At 48.6% G+C, this 16,057-nt stretch overlaps 1 protein-coding gene across 2 annotated transcripts in view; it reads right to left on the bottom strand.

Annotated features, from left to right (window-relative positions):
* The window catches only part of GGTA1 (glycoprotein alpha-galactosyltransferase 1 (inactive)), a 68,825-nt gene that overhangs the window by 47,899 nt on the left and 4,869 nt on the right, over window positions 1-16,057 (bottom strand). The window lies entirely within an intron of this gene.

Raw genomic sequence — 16,057 nt, 5'->3', positions numbered from 1 at the left:
CTTCTGCATGGTACAATTTTGCCTTTATTAGACTGCAATTCTGCACCTTTAATTCTACCTTTAATTACTGGCACGTATATATATATATATATATATATATATATATATATATATATATATACCATTCCAGATTGTGAACTCCTAAAGAGCAGAAATCTCTACCTTATATAATAATAATAGTCGCAGCAGCAGCAAATGCTGCTGTTTACTGAATGCTTACCACATGCCAGGCTGTGTTCTAAGCACTTCACACTTGTTACTCAAGTCTCACTAAACTGTGTGCGGTAGGTACTGGCATCATCCCCATTTTACAGATGAGGAAGCACCTCAGTTTGAGCTGAAACTCAGCTCCTAATCTCAATCTTATAATAACCATGTTCAATAGGACTCATTTTCTCCACAGTCCTATTTATTTTATTTTTTCCATTCTGAAACATTCTCAGAAGGGGGCTATCTTCAGGCTTCGTCAGATGCCAAAGGAGTCCACAGCACAGTCCAGGTTACGAACCCCTGTGGAGGCAGGTGCCAGGGTTCCAGAAGTGGGACTGCACCCCCCCAATGCCGCAGAACCCTGAGTTCCCGGCTGGTACAGGGTGAGGGACCCTCTCCCATCTTCATACAAGAGCAGGAGTGAATAATGGCTACTTTAGCCCTACCACACATCATAAATACATAGATATCACGAACACTCTGATTTCAGCAGTGTGAGCCCATGTGTAACACTTATCATATTTCACAAGTCACTCATCTCCCCAATTAAAAAACTATTTTCAGCCTCCAGTGTGCCAATTAGAAAAATATCAGTTGTTGATCACCAATTGGGATAACGGGAGGGTTTGTAGCAATAGCTTCTGGATCTGATGCTGGCTGGCCCCGACCGCAGACTCTGCACCCTTGAGAGCTGATCGGTTGACCACCCCCCACTAGATTTGCTTTCTTAGCATCCGCACATCGCTCAGTCCAGGCAGTGCTCACACCGTATTCCCTACTGTATATGCTCAAGTTTTATAAATAAATTCCAGGCATCCAGATACATTAATCACAAACCAGGCAGGGCCCTCTAGATTTCAGACAACCTGGGTTATTGCAGGACTCAGGGACAAGGTAGCCAGGGCCAGTGCTCCCTGCTCAGACCAGACAGCTGATCTCTTTGCCAGCTGGCCAGGGCCAGGGACACGTGGGTGCCACTCCTGGCACTTCCCTGAAGGGCTGTATAACCTTCTGTAAGTTGTTGACCATCTGAAACTTGGCTATCTTATCTTCCAAATATGGGTTTTACCAGATCCAAGTCCAGTCGATAACCACAAATCACCCACTGTGTGGCTGGCATCATGAAAAATGCAGAATAGTTAACATTCTATTCGGGGAATCTGGCCTCAAAGCAATTAGCTATTACAAATGACAGGAAGAAATAAGGGCGAGTGGAGACTAATGTCCCATGTTGTGCTCTGGGGCCACCAAGGAGTCAGCGGCCCTGCGTGAGAAGAGGCTATGCAGCCAGGCTTCAAAGAGAAAGGGGCTATTTTCGAACTGGGCCTCAAAGGGCGAGGAGGAGTCCCGTGGGTGAGGGAGGGCACTCGGGGTGGAAAGACAAGCAACTGTAAATGCGAAGCGCTGGAATGGCAAGCAACCCAGAGCCCAGTGTGGACTGTGGAGCTGGGGGCTCCAGTCCGGGTCTCTCCCCACACCCACTGCTTTGCAGTCCGAAGGAAGAGTCCCCGAAGGAAAAGAACCTGTATTTTTAACAAGCTCCCCCCGTAATTCCAACATGCAAGCGGTAGCTGCTTTGTGTTGAGGGAAAGAAAATGAATGAGGGCAAAAATGAACTGGACCTCAGTCAAGTCCCTTTCTCTCTCAAGACATCGACCCATCTTCAAAGAGCTGGGTCAGCCGGGTGGTTTTCAGACTGTGCTCCAGGGAACCCCAGAATCTCCCTGAATCTCCCCGACTCTCCCTACAGTCCCTCAGAGAGGAGAAGGGGAGGTCAGAGGGCAAGTCCCCCTTCTTCAGACCTGCTCTCCTTTTATCTGCTTGCTCAAAACGGTATTTTTGTTTGTTGTAAAGTTTGCCTAGCTACAAAGAACTTTTAAACCACCGACTTGGATGATCCCCAGGAATCCCTAAGGATAAAAATATAAATTCCTTGAAGGCAGGAATCCATCTTTTGTCGAGTATTTCTCAAACAAGTATGAGCCGAGCGTGGGGCTGTTTACCAGAATCAAGTTATTTATTTTATCATAATTTAAGATATTTTGCTGTGGTCCAGAAATCAATGAGTGGAAGGGGAAAAAAATGTGGCATAGCAATCAATGAAATATTATGCAACCTTTAAAAAATGTTTTGGAAGAATAGTTAATAAAATGGAAGATTACATGGGAAAGTAAGAAGATACAAAGTTATATGTAGACTATGGTCTCAAGTATGGATGTCACAGATCAAAATTACCGGACAGGATGGCAGTTTCTCAAAAAATTAAACACAGAATTGCCATATGATCCAGCAGTCCTACTTCTGGGTATAGATCCAAAGGAATTCAAAGCAGAACCTTGAAGAGATATTTGTACACCAATGTCCAACCAGTATTATTCACAACAGCCAAAAAGGTGGAAAACAACTCAAATGTCCATCGACGAATGAATGGATAAACAAAATGTGGTACATACATATAATGGAATATTATTCAGCCTTAAAAAGGAAGGAAATTTTTTTTAAAAGATTTTATTTATTGATATTTTAGAAAGAGAGATACGTAGAAAGGGGTGCGGGTGGTGGAACAGGAAGCATCAGCTCATAATTACTTTTCGTATGTGCCTTGACCGGGCAAGCCCAGGATTCAAACCAGCGACCTCAGCAATCCAAGTCAAGGATTTATCCACTGCACCACCACAGGTCAGGCAAAAGGAAGGAAATTTTGACACACACTTTAACATGGAGGAATCTTGAAGACATTATGCTAAGTAGAATAAGCCATCACACCAAAGGACAAATATTGTATGGTTCTACTTAGATTAGTGCCCTACAGCAGTCAAATTCAGAAACAGAAGAGTGTTAAAATGGTAGATTTTATGTTGTACATATTTTACCACAATAAACCAGATTCATGTGGTAACAGCGGTGAATTCTGTGCAATGAGACTGTGGCAGTGATTACTTTATCCTTTCTACTGCTTTTTTCCAAATCTTCTGCTCTGAGAATATATTGCTTTTAAAACCCAACCCAAAGCTACTTAATTAAATAAACCTGGAGGCTCTCTGATACTTTCCAAAAATGAATTGTTGTCATTTATGTCAATGAAAGCAATACCTTCTGTACTTAATAAAAGGAGCCAAGTTCAAGGATGCCAACTAAAGTATGCCCCAAACTGTTCAGTCAAAATAAATGACAGGCAGAGTGGTCCTCCTTTCTAAGATTAGTTGTTATCATCTATATTTGAACACATTTCAAATAAAAACGGAACCAAAATAAATCTTCTAATAAGCCTCCTGAGAAGCTGTCTGGCTTGAAAAACAGCTCAAACACAAACTGAAGAGAGAAAGAAAATTACCGAAAAGCGGGGAACAGACGATGTTTTTTAGGATATTAACTCACTGCAGCTGGGAAAGTGACTTTGGGCAGTGAATTTCTATCCTCTGGTTTCCGGAAAGTGTTCTTGAACAGAATAAATTCAGAATCGAGAAGGAGCCCACCATTTGTATACACTGCTAATCAGTTTCCTCCAACACACCCCACTCCAGATAAATAAGGAACAAATATTTAAAAGATCGGTTTGGAGGGCAGCCAGTGTGCCTGCCTGTCAGGGCGCTCTCTGTTGGAAGCCCTGTGGGTCCACCGTTCCTGACTCCCGAGCCTTCTGCTCAGGGCTGGCTCAAGGGCAGACAGGGCAGAAGGGAGCCTCCAGGATGAGGAGGCTGTGGCTACACCCAGGTGCGGCCCTCACTGACTGTATGACCTCAGGCAGCGCCTGTAGAGCTTCTGTGTCCTTACTGAGCCAATGGGAATAAGGACCCGCAGGGCTGTCCTTGCAGGATTTTTTGTATTTTTTTTCTGAAGCTGGAAACGGGGAGAGACAGACAGACTCCCGCATGCACCCGACCGGGATCCACCCGGCACGCCCGTGGGCGACGCTCTGCCCACCAGGGGCGATGCTCTGCCCCTCCGGGCGTCGCTCTGCCGCGACCAGTGCCTGGGGCAGAGGCCAAGGAGCCATCCCCAGCGCCCGGGCCATCTTTGCTCCAATGGAGCCTTGGCTGAGGGAGGGGAAGAGACAGAGAGGAAGGAGGGGGTGGGGGTGGAGAAGCAAATGGGCGCTTCTCCTATGTGCCCTGACCGGGAATCGAACCCGGGTCCCCCGCACGCCAGGCCGACACTCTACCACTGAGCCAACCGGCCAGGGCTTGTCCTTGCAGGATTTTTGTGAGGATAAAATGGTGCCGCCTGAGTAAAGTGTCTGCTAAGGTGCTCATCAACTTCCTTCTTTATTTCCTAGATGGAAGTTCAACTGGCCAAGATTCCTACCTGAAGTGGTGTGGTGCTGGGACGGCCGTGGTGCGCACCCCGTGTAGTTAATGCCCAGTGGCAGTGCAAAGCCAGTAGCCACGGCCACCATCACCGCCACCTGGCCAGCGCAGGTTCACATTAGATTCGGACAGATGGTAATGAAACAACGGAGCCAAGAACTGGTGGGCCATTAGCTTTAATCCTAGCTTCTACCAGCGGGCAAGAAATACTCACAGTTGGAAAAATACACACTTCCCTTTCCATTCAGAGCTCCCAAAGCCACTGACTTATCCGAGTTTCCTAGAATGAAAAGTTTCTAACCTCACCAGCCTTATTCACCTGTTTCCCATCTCCTTCTCTCTGCACAAACTGGCTTCTCCTTCAGCACTCTGCCATCTTGACTGCTTCTCCTCTCCTCCACGTGGTCTCTCTCTGCTCTCCTACAGCATGGTATCCTCCTAGAACATAATCATTCTTCTCCTGGAACAATGTTATCTCTCTTCCTGTTAAAACCTTTTGGTGCAAAATCCCTCCTCCAACACATATTAACATAGTCACGCCCATCCCAAGTAATCACCTGGGCTACAGGTTTCCACGTGGGCAGTGTCATCTTTAACAAAGTGAGCATAATATATTTTATCTGCCCAACAGGCAGATCGCAGGATTATGGTAAACAGTGGGGTAGAGCTAGGATCCTTCAGACCTGGGGCCCGGGGATGGCCCTGGGGGAGGCCTGGGAGGGGAGCCCAACAGCCCCATTGCCGGTTGGGCTCCCACGTTGATTGGCAGGCACAGGGCCCTTTCACAGGCAATGGATGAGATTCAAAAGCAGGAAGGTAGGCCAGCTTCACAGATGAAGAAACAAAAGCTCAAACAGGTTAATTGTTATATTCAAGGTCACACAGTTAGGAAACAGCCAGTTTTAGGGTTTTCTAAAACTCCCTTGGCGTGGGCTAGGAAGCTGTCCAGTAATAGCAGCTCTGCCACTAATGCCTTTAGTTAGTTGTTTACCTCATGCCTCTTTCCTTTAAAAACAATAGGTTTCCAAAAAATAAAAACAAAAGCTTTCCGATCTCATCTACAAAATGAGGCTCTTCCTGCCTCAAGACCTTTGCACATGCTTATCCCTCTTCCTGGGACGCCTTTCCCCACCCTCCTCACAGCCAATCACCTTCCGCCTTGTCTTCGTCCCAGCCACACTGCCACTTCCTAAGGGAGTCTCCCCATGTTCTCCTAATTATCCTGGGTAGCACGCTGTTCTTACTCTTCAGGGCACTGACCGCTATCTGACACACATGTGTGATTATTTGAGTCCCAGAACCCATGGTATTTGTTGTATGTTGATTCGATTAATGCTGATTCAAAGGCCCGCTCTATGGTCTTAAACAACTACTTCCCCACCCCCAACCCCCTGCAACCTGTTGTCGGGTCCTCACCTCTGACACGTGGGGAGGTAGGCCGGGGCACCTGTTAGAGTTCTGCCACCTCACGCAGTCTATGATTCCATCAAGTAAAACAACAAGAGCAGAAACCAAACCAAAACCATCGGGACTCTGGCCTGCTAGGTGAGCTAGGACAGGTTCTTACTTTCTCTGGGTCTCAGTTTCCCTATCTATAAAATGAAACACGTAGCACAGTCTTCTAGGCTCTTCCCACCTCTAATAACTAATTCTCACAAGGAGGCTCCACGCTCCCCTTGCCGTCCCCCTGAGCTCTACCCCAGTCCAGGCACACAGACAGGAAACGGGGAAGCACCACGGCTGCTAGCTTCTCTGCAGCAGGGGCGGCTATGGGGAACAGAGTTTCTGAACTTGGCAGCTCAAGTCAAGACTCCACGCCCAAGACTTTTCTCAACGGTGTTGGGATCTGCTGGGCCTCCTAGCCCACGGCCACCGCGGGTGTAATCACAGAAAGTCCCCCAGCACAGAATCAGCAGTTCTGTCACCTTGTGACTGTTACTGTTACGCCTTTGCTTGACCAAAGGTGCTAAAACCCCAAGCCAGAGAAGCGGGAGAGCAGGACCCTGGGCTCCAGCGAGGCCTTGGGTGAGCAGATGGGGGCTCACACCCCTTTCTGGGCCTGGGTTTCCCAGGAGGCTAAGGTTGGGGCTGTGCCAGCTCCCCGTTCACTATGATGTTTTCTTCCTGAAGGCAGTCCAGTGCCATGATGAAGGGCACCATCTCCAGGCCTGTGTCTGAGTCCCAAATCTTCTGCTTACCATGTGGCTTGGGAAATTTCTTAACCTTTCTGTACCTCAGAATCCTCTGGGTCACACTGGGTTTTCTGGGTGACCAGAAGGCAGGGCCCCTGTAAAGCTCCCAGAATAGTGTGGAGAGCGAGCGAGTGCCTGGGAAGCGTGGGCTGGTATTGTTTTATAATTACTCTCGGTTCTGCATTGTGCCCACCTGCAGCAGGGCAAGGAGGACCCGGACAGCCCTGCTGGACCTGCAGACCACATCCAACCCCCATCCCTCAGGGAAAGCAATTTGCCAGTTACTGGCAGGAAACAGTAACTGCAGGGGGAAGGCAGAAAATCCTGTGGTGCTGCCCAAAGCAGATGGGTTCGGGTCAGCTGCTGCCCCAGGGTGTCGGGCCCCAAAGCCTCTGGCTGCACCCAGACTTAGTACCAGAGGGAGGGTCCTGGCCCAGCCCCGGCTTGTCCCGGAGAGGACGACCCTTTGGAGAGGAGAACAATGCAACAGAAGACACGGGCCGGGTTTATCTCTGCGGCTCCCTCTGCCCTGAACTTTGCGGATAAAGAGGAGGCTAGACTCTGTCACCTCAGTCCCCAACAGATGATTCTGTCTGATGGGACTGTTGCCTTTCACCTCTGAGGACATAGAGGTGTGGATGGCACCACCTACCCTCGGTCCTCAACGGGAGGGTCCGGACCCAAGCCCAGACGGCAAACGGAAGGGACTGCAATGCCTGCTTCTGCTAAGCTGCGGAGGACGAGAGGAGCCCTGGCGATGTCCCCGAGGGCATCTCTCAGCAGGTGCTACAGGCAGGCTGTTCTCCTCTGTGAGGAGGCACACAAATTGATTTTTAAAAATTTTTTATTTTAGCAAGGTATCAGTCCACAGAGGATTAGAAATAAAGGGAGGAGGAAAGGACTGGTCTCCGACCACCTTGTCCTAAGCACCTGCTTTGCCCTCTGGGGCCACCCCATTTGGCTCCAGTGGGCTGTGTTCAAGATGGCGTTGTGGGTCCGTGTCTTGCTAAAATGACTCCGCCAGCAGGCAGCCCTCCCTCCTTGACCCTGGAGCATGTCACCCAGTGGCAAATGCATCAGGCCTCACAGTATCTGCTGCCACTGAACAGGCAAGGAGGGCCGGGCTCTCTCTCGGGACAGCCCAGAAGGCTGGCAGGGAATGGGCATGCACATTCCAGGGAGCCATCTGCACTCAGTGTTAAAAGCCATCCAGAGAAGAATCAAACCCAGGAGCCAGCACGCTAGCCCCAACCCTTGGAGATACACTCAGGTGAGGATCTGTTTGGCTGTGCTGTGTGGAAGGGTCTGTTGGATATGGAGACATTTTATAGCTGAAGGGAGCGTCGCGGGTCTCTGTTCAAACCCTTTTCTTTTACGGATGAAGAAAGAGGCTCAAAGCAAATGCACCTTAGAGTGGAGGCAGGATTTGACCCCTTGAAGGCTCCTGGCTGCACTTCCATTCATTCGGTCAGCCCAGGGTTACTGAGGGCCTACTGTGTGCATGGAGAATTCTCAGTGCTGCGAACTCGGTGGTGAGCCAAATAGGGACGTGCTCTGTTCTCAGAGCTCACATTCTAGTTGGTAAATAGATAAAATTAAAATTTAACAAATAATAAAATAAGGACATAATTTTAACTAGTGGAAAGGGTTATAAAGCAAATGAAAGACATCGACATGTTAGAGTGACTGCGGGTAGGCAGGCGCGCTCCTGCTTGGGGCCGGCCTGTTCGTGCCAGCGTCTCTCTGGGGTCCCCGAGGACCTTCCAAGCCAGTAGCATGCTGGAGTTGGCTCCTCCTGGCTTTCAAGAGCCAATTGTTAAAATTTTCAGGAATTTGGCAAGCAAGTTGTTAAACAGAGCTGTTATTAAAAATTAAATTATATAAACTTACGCAGCCATTATTAAAAATTAAATTATATAAACACAACTAAATGAATTCTATTAAGAACAAAGGTAACCATCAAAACTCATTGCTTCCTAATTGTTTTATGACACGGTAAGAGTTTACCGACTCCTATTGTATGTAGACAGAGCGGAAAATAACAGTTTGCTCCCAGTTTCACAAGTGGTGGCTTGAGGCTGCCGATGGTGGAAACACTAATATTACGTAAAGTGGCAACTACCACCTAGCAGGGCTTCCATTTTTTCGAAGAGCTGGTCATGAAACACTGAGCAGCAGGCCTGGGCCTCCAGCTCTAGCCCAGGCCCTCTGGCAGCCCGGGCCCTTCCAGTGAGAGGTATGGGTGTCCCGGCACTCACTCTCCTGGGGATGTGTGTGGGGGTGCTGCCTCCCATCACGTGGGCAGGAACTGCCCTCTTCCTTTTTTAAAGCTTCCACCCTGAGGAAGCAAGTCTGGGATCTCTAAACCAGGGTTCCCCAAACTACGGCCCACACATGCGGCCCCCTGAGGCCATTTATCTGGCCCTCGCCACACTTCCGGAAGGGGCACCTCTTTCATTGGTGGTCAGTGAGAGGAACACATTGACCATCTCATTAGCCAAAAGCAGGTCCATAGTTCCCATTGAAATACTGGTCAGTTTGTTGATTTAAATTTGCTTGTTCTTTATTTTAAATATTGTTTTTGTTCCTGTTTTGTTTTTTTTACTTTAAAATAAGATATATGCAGCCTGACCTGTGGTGGCGCAGTGGATAAAGCGTCAACCTGGAAACACTGAGATTGCTGGTTCAAAACCCTGGGCTTGCCTGGTCAAGGCACATATGGGAGGAGTTGATGCTTCCTGCTCCTCCCCCCTTCTCTCTCTCTCTCTCTCTCTCTCCCCCCTCTCTATAATGAATAAATAAAATCCTTAAAAAATAAAAAAAATAAAAAAAAATAAAAATATTATTAAAAAAAAAAAAATTAAGATATATGCAGTGTGCATAGGGATTTGTTCATAGTTTTTTTATAGCCCAGCCCTCCAACAGTCTGAAGGACAGTGAACTGGCCCCCTGTGTAAAAAGTTTGGGGACCCCTGCTCTAAACAGATCTGTCTCTTCCTGCAGAACTCTCTTCAACACGGTTTATCAAGGGTCTGTAAGATAGTGATTCGTTCATGTACTTATTTATTTTTATTATTTTGTTTATTGATTTTAGCAAGAGAGGAAGGGAGAGAGAGAGACAAGAACATCAATCTGCTCCTGTTTGTGCCCTGACGGGGATTGAACCGGCAGCTTCTGCACTGCAGGATGAGGCCTAAGCAACTGAGCTACCCCGTCAGGGCATCGTGTATTTATTTTTGATAAATTATTTTTTATTTTATTTATTTATTTATTTATTTATTTGTATTTTTCTGAAGCTGGAAACGGGGAGAGACAGTCAGACAGACTCCCGCATGTGCCCGACCGGGATCCACCTGGCACGCCCACCAAGGGCGGTGCTCTGCTGAGACCAGAGCCACTCTAGCGCCTGGGGCAGAGGCCAAGGAGCCATCCCCAGCGCCCGGGCCATCTTTGCTCCAATGGAGCCTTGGCTGCAGGAGGGGAAGAGAGAGACAGAGAAGAAGGAGGGGGGGGGGGTGGAGAAGCAAATGGGCGCTTCTCCTATGTGCCCTGGCCAGGAATCGAACCCGGGTCCCCTGCACACCAGGCCGACGCTCTACTGCTGAGCCAACCGGCCAGGGCCTATTTTTGATAAATTAAATCATATTGTGAGGATCCAGAGGAGGTAAAAATTTAAAGGGACCCCAAATAGAATCTCTTTATAAATGTGTATGGTCACTTCTGAATTTATTTTTTTATTTTTTATTTTTTATTTTATTTATTCATTTTAGAGAGGAGAGAGAGAAGGGGGGAGGAGCGGAAAGCATCAACTCCCATATGTGCCTTGACCAGGCAAGCCCAGGGTTTCGAACCGGCAACCTCAGCATTTCCAGGTCAACGCTTTATCCACTGTGCCACCACAGGTCAGGCTGGTCACTTCTGAATTTAGATAGATGTTCACATGTTGGGTTTTCTTCCTTTGAGGACAACTGTGCTGCTAGCAGCTGAGTGAAGTTACTATTATTTCTACTATTAATAACAGTAACAGTAGTGCCATTTAATAGTATCGTATGTCAGGCACTAGACAGTTATATATTATTTATAAAATCCATGTCAACCCATTTTACAGATGAGAATGTTGAGGTTCAATAACTTGACTAAGGCCAGGCCAGCCCTCTGAGAGGTCCCCAGAAGACTTTTCCCTCCTGCACTGCAGCCCTTAGACTCTCCTTAGATCTGTGGGGTTCTGTGGCACTACAGGCTTCCCCATCACTGGTGACTTTGGTGGATTTTGTGACTGATAAGCTTGGAGCAGGAGACCCCTCCCACCACCAGAGCAGAGCAAACTGGATGGACCTGGAATGCAGGACAGTGACCCAGGCCTGGCCAGTGAGCAGCTTGGCATCCTTAAAGAAGTGGCAGGAAGGCTTCAGCGTTGCTGAAACGTTACAGGATTTGCATGGCGGCAAGATCCAGAATTAGCTCCTGTGCAGACCCCTCACCGCCTTGTTTATTGCCCGAACTCTAGTGGTCTGGGCCAGCTTGGTTTTCCAGCTGTCCCAGGGATACTGTGAGCAACAAAAAGTCCTTCCAATGCATGTGTTTTCTGCCTCAGTGAGCTAGAATCTCCATCTGTTGCTTGCAACCAGGATTGCTGACCGGGACAGCTTCTCATGTGCTCTCAATATATCAACCCCAAATGTTCACTGAACATTTTCACACTAGGGAATGACTTCCTAAGCACTCAGTTGAATTTCCACATAGGAATGTTCATTCTTTCTTCCTTTGCACAGCCCTGGCTAACATGTAAAAACAGAATTTGCTATATAAACAGACCAACCACAGACAAGCACAGGTTAGTCAACGGAGAGCAAACCCAGAGCACTCCCCGTTCTCAGGGAGCAGACCCCCTTAGAGAAAATCCTGCCCGATTCTGAGAGCGTCTTGGCTTTCCCTGCAGGTGCCGGGCAAGTTCCTTTCGGGGCCACCGGGCAACTCAGGGTCTTACCACAGGAGGGGAGAGAAGGGCAGCTGCCCTTCTGCAGCAGCTGCAGCCAACCCAAAGTCACCCCTCTGGGCAGCTGCCCCCTGGCCCCAGACGTGCTCCCTCCTCTGTGCTCCTCTCTGTCCCCCACCAACCAACAGGGCCATGGGAATTTCAGAACAGCCAGGGGCATGTCAGAATGATAGGTCTTCACATCCTCTTCTTTCTGCCTGAAACTTCTCTCTTCACCCTCTCATTCCAGCAGGGCTCAGTGTAAAGGTCACTTCCTCAGGGAAGCCCTCCCTGACCACCTACCCGACAAGTTTCAGCCTCTGTTGACACCCCAGTCTGCACTTGTCTTTCAAAACTCTCGCTGTGCAATTGGTTGTTTAATGCCTGTGTCCCAAGCAAGATTCTAGCCCCTGCATGGGCAGGGATTGTGTCTGTCCACTGCTACTTCTCAGGAACCCAGCACAGCCCATAGCGAGAGCTCAACACATTCTGGTCATGTTAAGAAGCGAGTGAACGGCTGGTGGCTCAGTGAATGTTGAATAAATAAATATCTGATTCAGACATGAATCTCTGGAACAGATGCCTCTCCTACAACCACAGTTTCTGGTGCCCAAAATGGCAAGTGGGGGCCAAAACCTTGGGGTCCCTCTGGGCACAACAGCTGCCCCTCCCTGGGAGGTTGTTAGTGTGAATGTTCATTTCCTACAGGATTGAACTTGTTTAATAGCAGGTGTTGCTCAGAGAGAAGTTTGCTAGATCACGGCCTTGTGCCATTGGCTGGCAGGGAAACTGAGGCTCCGACAGCTCCCACCGCGGGCAGCACCAGCACGAGGTGGGGCAACACCAGCTCACTTTCAGCCCGGAGCTCTTTTCAGTGTCCCAACCCTACGAGGGGCCGAGTCCAGGGCACTTAAAGGCGAGGACTCCCAGACCGGGATGGAACGAGACGTGTTTGTTAACTATACTAACCAGTCACAAGACCTGGCCTCTCTCTCCACCGCCTCTTCCAGCTGCTGCTTTGCGCACTCTCTGGCTGACTTCTGACTGAGCAGCGCCAGACAGGGGCCCTGTCCTGGGCTGGGCGTGGATCTGTGCCTCAGTGACTTCTCCACAGCTGCCCCCGCCTTCGAAACCACCTGCGCTCCCCGGCACCCCACCCGCGTCTCCAAGCCACACTGTTTGGAGTCAGAACGAGGTTCTCCTGCCTCCGTCTGCAGCTTCATTCTTGAAAGACTTTGGCAGAAACATTAAAGCTCTAAGCCTCAGTTTCCCCATATGGGAAAGAATTCCCAATTTGCAGACCTCACGGGGTTTCTGTGAGGCTCAAGCAAGATGGATCTACGTCCTCACTTTTCAAACCGTCAACTAGTGTAGGGAACTCTAATAATTTTATTTGTGTTTGTTTCTCCCAGGACCCATAGCTACCAGCTGTCTCTCCCAGGGCGCATCCCCCCTACCCAACTTCCTGACACCATTCAACTCCTCCAGACTTCCCAGACTCTCCTCCTCCACCTCAAACCTCCCCCTCTCCCAGTCAGGACCTGGCCCAAGTGGCAACTCCATGCTCTTCCCTGCCATTCACCCGCCAAGAACACATAGCTTCAGAGCACCACAGGAAACACGTCCACCACCCACCTCCCTTGAAGATGCTCGCGTGGGGTTTCCTGGGTGCTCAGAAATGTGAGCACTAAGCCTCCGATCTCCACGGTGCCGCCATCAACACCGTTCCTTGTTAAGATGCTATTTGGCAATTAAAATAGTGTCATGACTCCAGGAGCTCAAGTCTGGGCGGCAGGCGGCCGAATTCTGTGGCCTTCACCCTGGGTTTGGACAAGCTGAACAGATCAGCCCTTTGGCTGGAGATTCAGATGACACTTTTAGTTCCTCTTTTCAGAACTGAAGGACTTTTATTTTGGGGGGCTTCAGTGAATTTATTGGCATTGCCCTGGCTGGACAGCTCGGTTGGTTAGACGTTAGAGCATCATCTCAATACACAAAGGTTTCTGGTTTGATTTATGGTCAGGCCACTCACAGAAACAGATTAATAATGTTTCTGTCTGTCTGTCTCTCTTTCTCTCTCTCTCTCCCTTCCTCTTTCTCTGAAATCAGCAAATAAAAATGTTTTTTAATGGTTAATAAAATGATACAGGTTTCAGGTGTACAGTTCTATAATACATCACCTGTACATTGCATTGTGTTCACCACCACAATTCAAGTCTCCATCCATCACCATTTATCCCCCATTACCCTCTTCTACCTTAATTCTGGGTTATTATGCTAAATGATGATCCCTTTGCTTTCAGTCCTTGGACCAAATTTGCATCACTCTTTGACTTCCCAAACTAAACCCACCTGGACTCTCTCTCTCTTGGAAGTGAAAGTAAAGCTCCTGTCAGCAACCCTGTCAGCCTCAGCTCAAGGTGAGGTGCCTTGCCCCTGGTCCGACAGCCATTAAGGATGCAAACTCAGGCAGCGGGCCTCCAGAGCGACCCTTACCCACCAGAGTGGGTCAAGTTAAAAGTGCTGTGGTCCTGAACCGTGTGCCCTCTGGCTCCAGCAGCTCACAAGGGAGGAGGGATGGACATGTATGAGACAGAAGTAGCTGCTTCAGCCTGGGTCCGGGGTGAGAAGACCAATGGAGCAGAGCTTGTCTGGCTGGCACTGGGAGCAGAGCCACAGAAACCCTGCAGCTGCAACTGCCTTGCAGCTGTCATGCAATGTGGACAATGAATAAACCTTTGTGGTCATAAGTTCAGACTTGGGAGTTATTTGTTATGCAGCATAGCTGCACCAAGGTAACTGATACACACTATAAGTGTGAGATAAGGGAGCAGATGGTGAAGAACCTTTCACATCATGATTAAGATTTGTGTGTATGGGGAGCCAACAGAGAATTTTGTATCTGATGAACTTTCTGATCTTCATCACTCACATCTAGTCTCAGAGGTAGAGACATCCTCCCTTCTTTCTGAGCCAACCCTCCCTTATTCCCTCCTGCTCCTCTCGCACCTTGTTCCACTGGCCAACCCTTCCCTCTCCTGCACTGAGTCCTTCCCCTGTGCCCATATCTCACTTATCTTTTCCATCCTAAACCTATTTCCTTCATCCTGTCCTCCTACACAGCTGTAGCTTAATCTTTCTCCTGACCTCAAACTTCGAAAGACTTAAATACACTCACCATCCCCACTGTTTTCTTGCCTATCAGCAATCTAGCTTGCCTGCCCCGCCTTCCACCGAAACTCAGTATACCCTTCAGTAATCTCCAAATTGCCCAATGCATTTTCCAGCCCTTATCTTCCTAGACTGCTCCGCACCATTTAACACGGAACTAAATTCATTATCTCCCCGCCCCAAACATTCTTCTCAGCTAGTGATACCATTATTCATCCAGTGACCCACGGCGGAAAGCTAACACGAGATAATGAATTCTGTCCCAGACTTGCTGACTTTGTAGTTCCTTTCAGACCTCCAAGGAGAGAGATGCTCAAACGGCAGTTGCACCTGTGAGCCGGGAGCCCCAAAACAGAGATCTGCACTGGAGATAGAGACGATAGCTAAGAGAGGTAGCATTTAAAGCCACGAGTCTGGATGAACTTGTCTGGCTTACAGTGTACAAATACCAGGTCTTCACATCTCAGGTGATACAGAGAAAGTTCTCCTGAGGCAGACATTCCTATTCCTAAAGTCACAGTTCCAACCACCTTTTGATTCCTTCCCTCCTGAGTCATGGCTCCTAGTGGCCCCCAGGCCATCATCCTATCTCCTATTCTGCCCCCTGCTCATCTTGTCTTCTCCAACAACTCTTAAGATTTCATCATAAAACCAAAGCTATGAGATACCTCTGCCCAGTCACTAAAACAGCCGAAATAAAAAAGACTGACAACACCAATTCTTGTCAAGGATGTGGAATAATCACAAGTCTAACACGCTTTGCTGTGGAATGCAAAATGACAGCAGTCATCCCTCACCATACCGCAGTTCACTTTTCATGGTCTCCCTGGATCACGGATTTTTAAACCATATATAGCATCTCATTTTTTATTGCAGATCTTCTGCTGTACCGTGGGATTTTGCGGTATTTAGGTATTTTTATATATTTATTATTTTAATTATTTTTGCAGCAAATAAGTGTGAGACAGGTTAATAACAGTGTGGAAAAGGTTTATAAGAGTGCAGGGCCCTGGCCGGTTGGCTCAGTGGTAGAGCGTTGGCCTGGCGTGCAGGAGTCCCGGGTTCGATTCCCGACCAGGGCACACAGGAGAAGCGCCCATCTGCTTCTCCACCCCTCCCCCTCTCCTTCCTCTCTGTCTCTCTCTTCCCCTCCCACAGCCGAGGCTCCATTGGAGCAGAGATGGCCCGGGCGCTGAGGATGG

Source organism: Saccopteryx bilineata, chromosome 2, assembly GCF_036850765.1.
Source record: "Saccopteryx bilineata isolate mSacBil1 chromosome 2, mSacBil1_pri_phased_curated, whole genome shotgun sequence".
Taxonomy (NCBI): Eukaryota; Metazoa; Chordata; class Mammalia; order Chiroptera; family Emballonuridae; genus Saccopteryx; species Saccopteryx bilineata.
The sequence above is the reverse complement of the archived record's forward strand: the minus strand, read 5'-3'. Positions and strand labels throughout refer to the sequence as shown.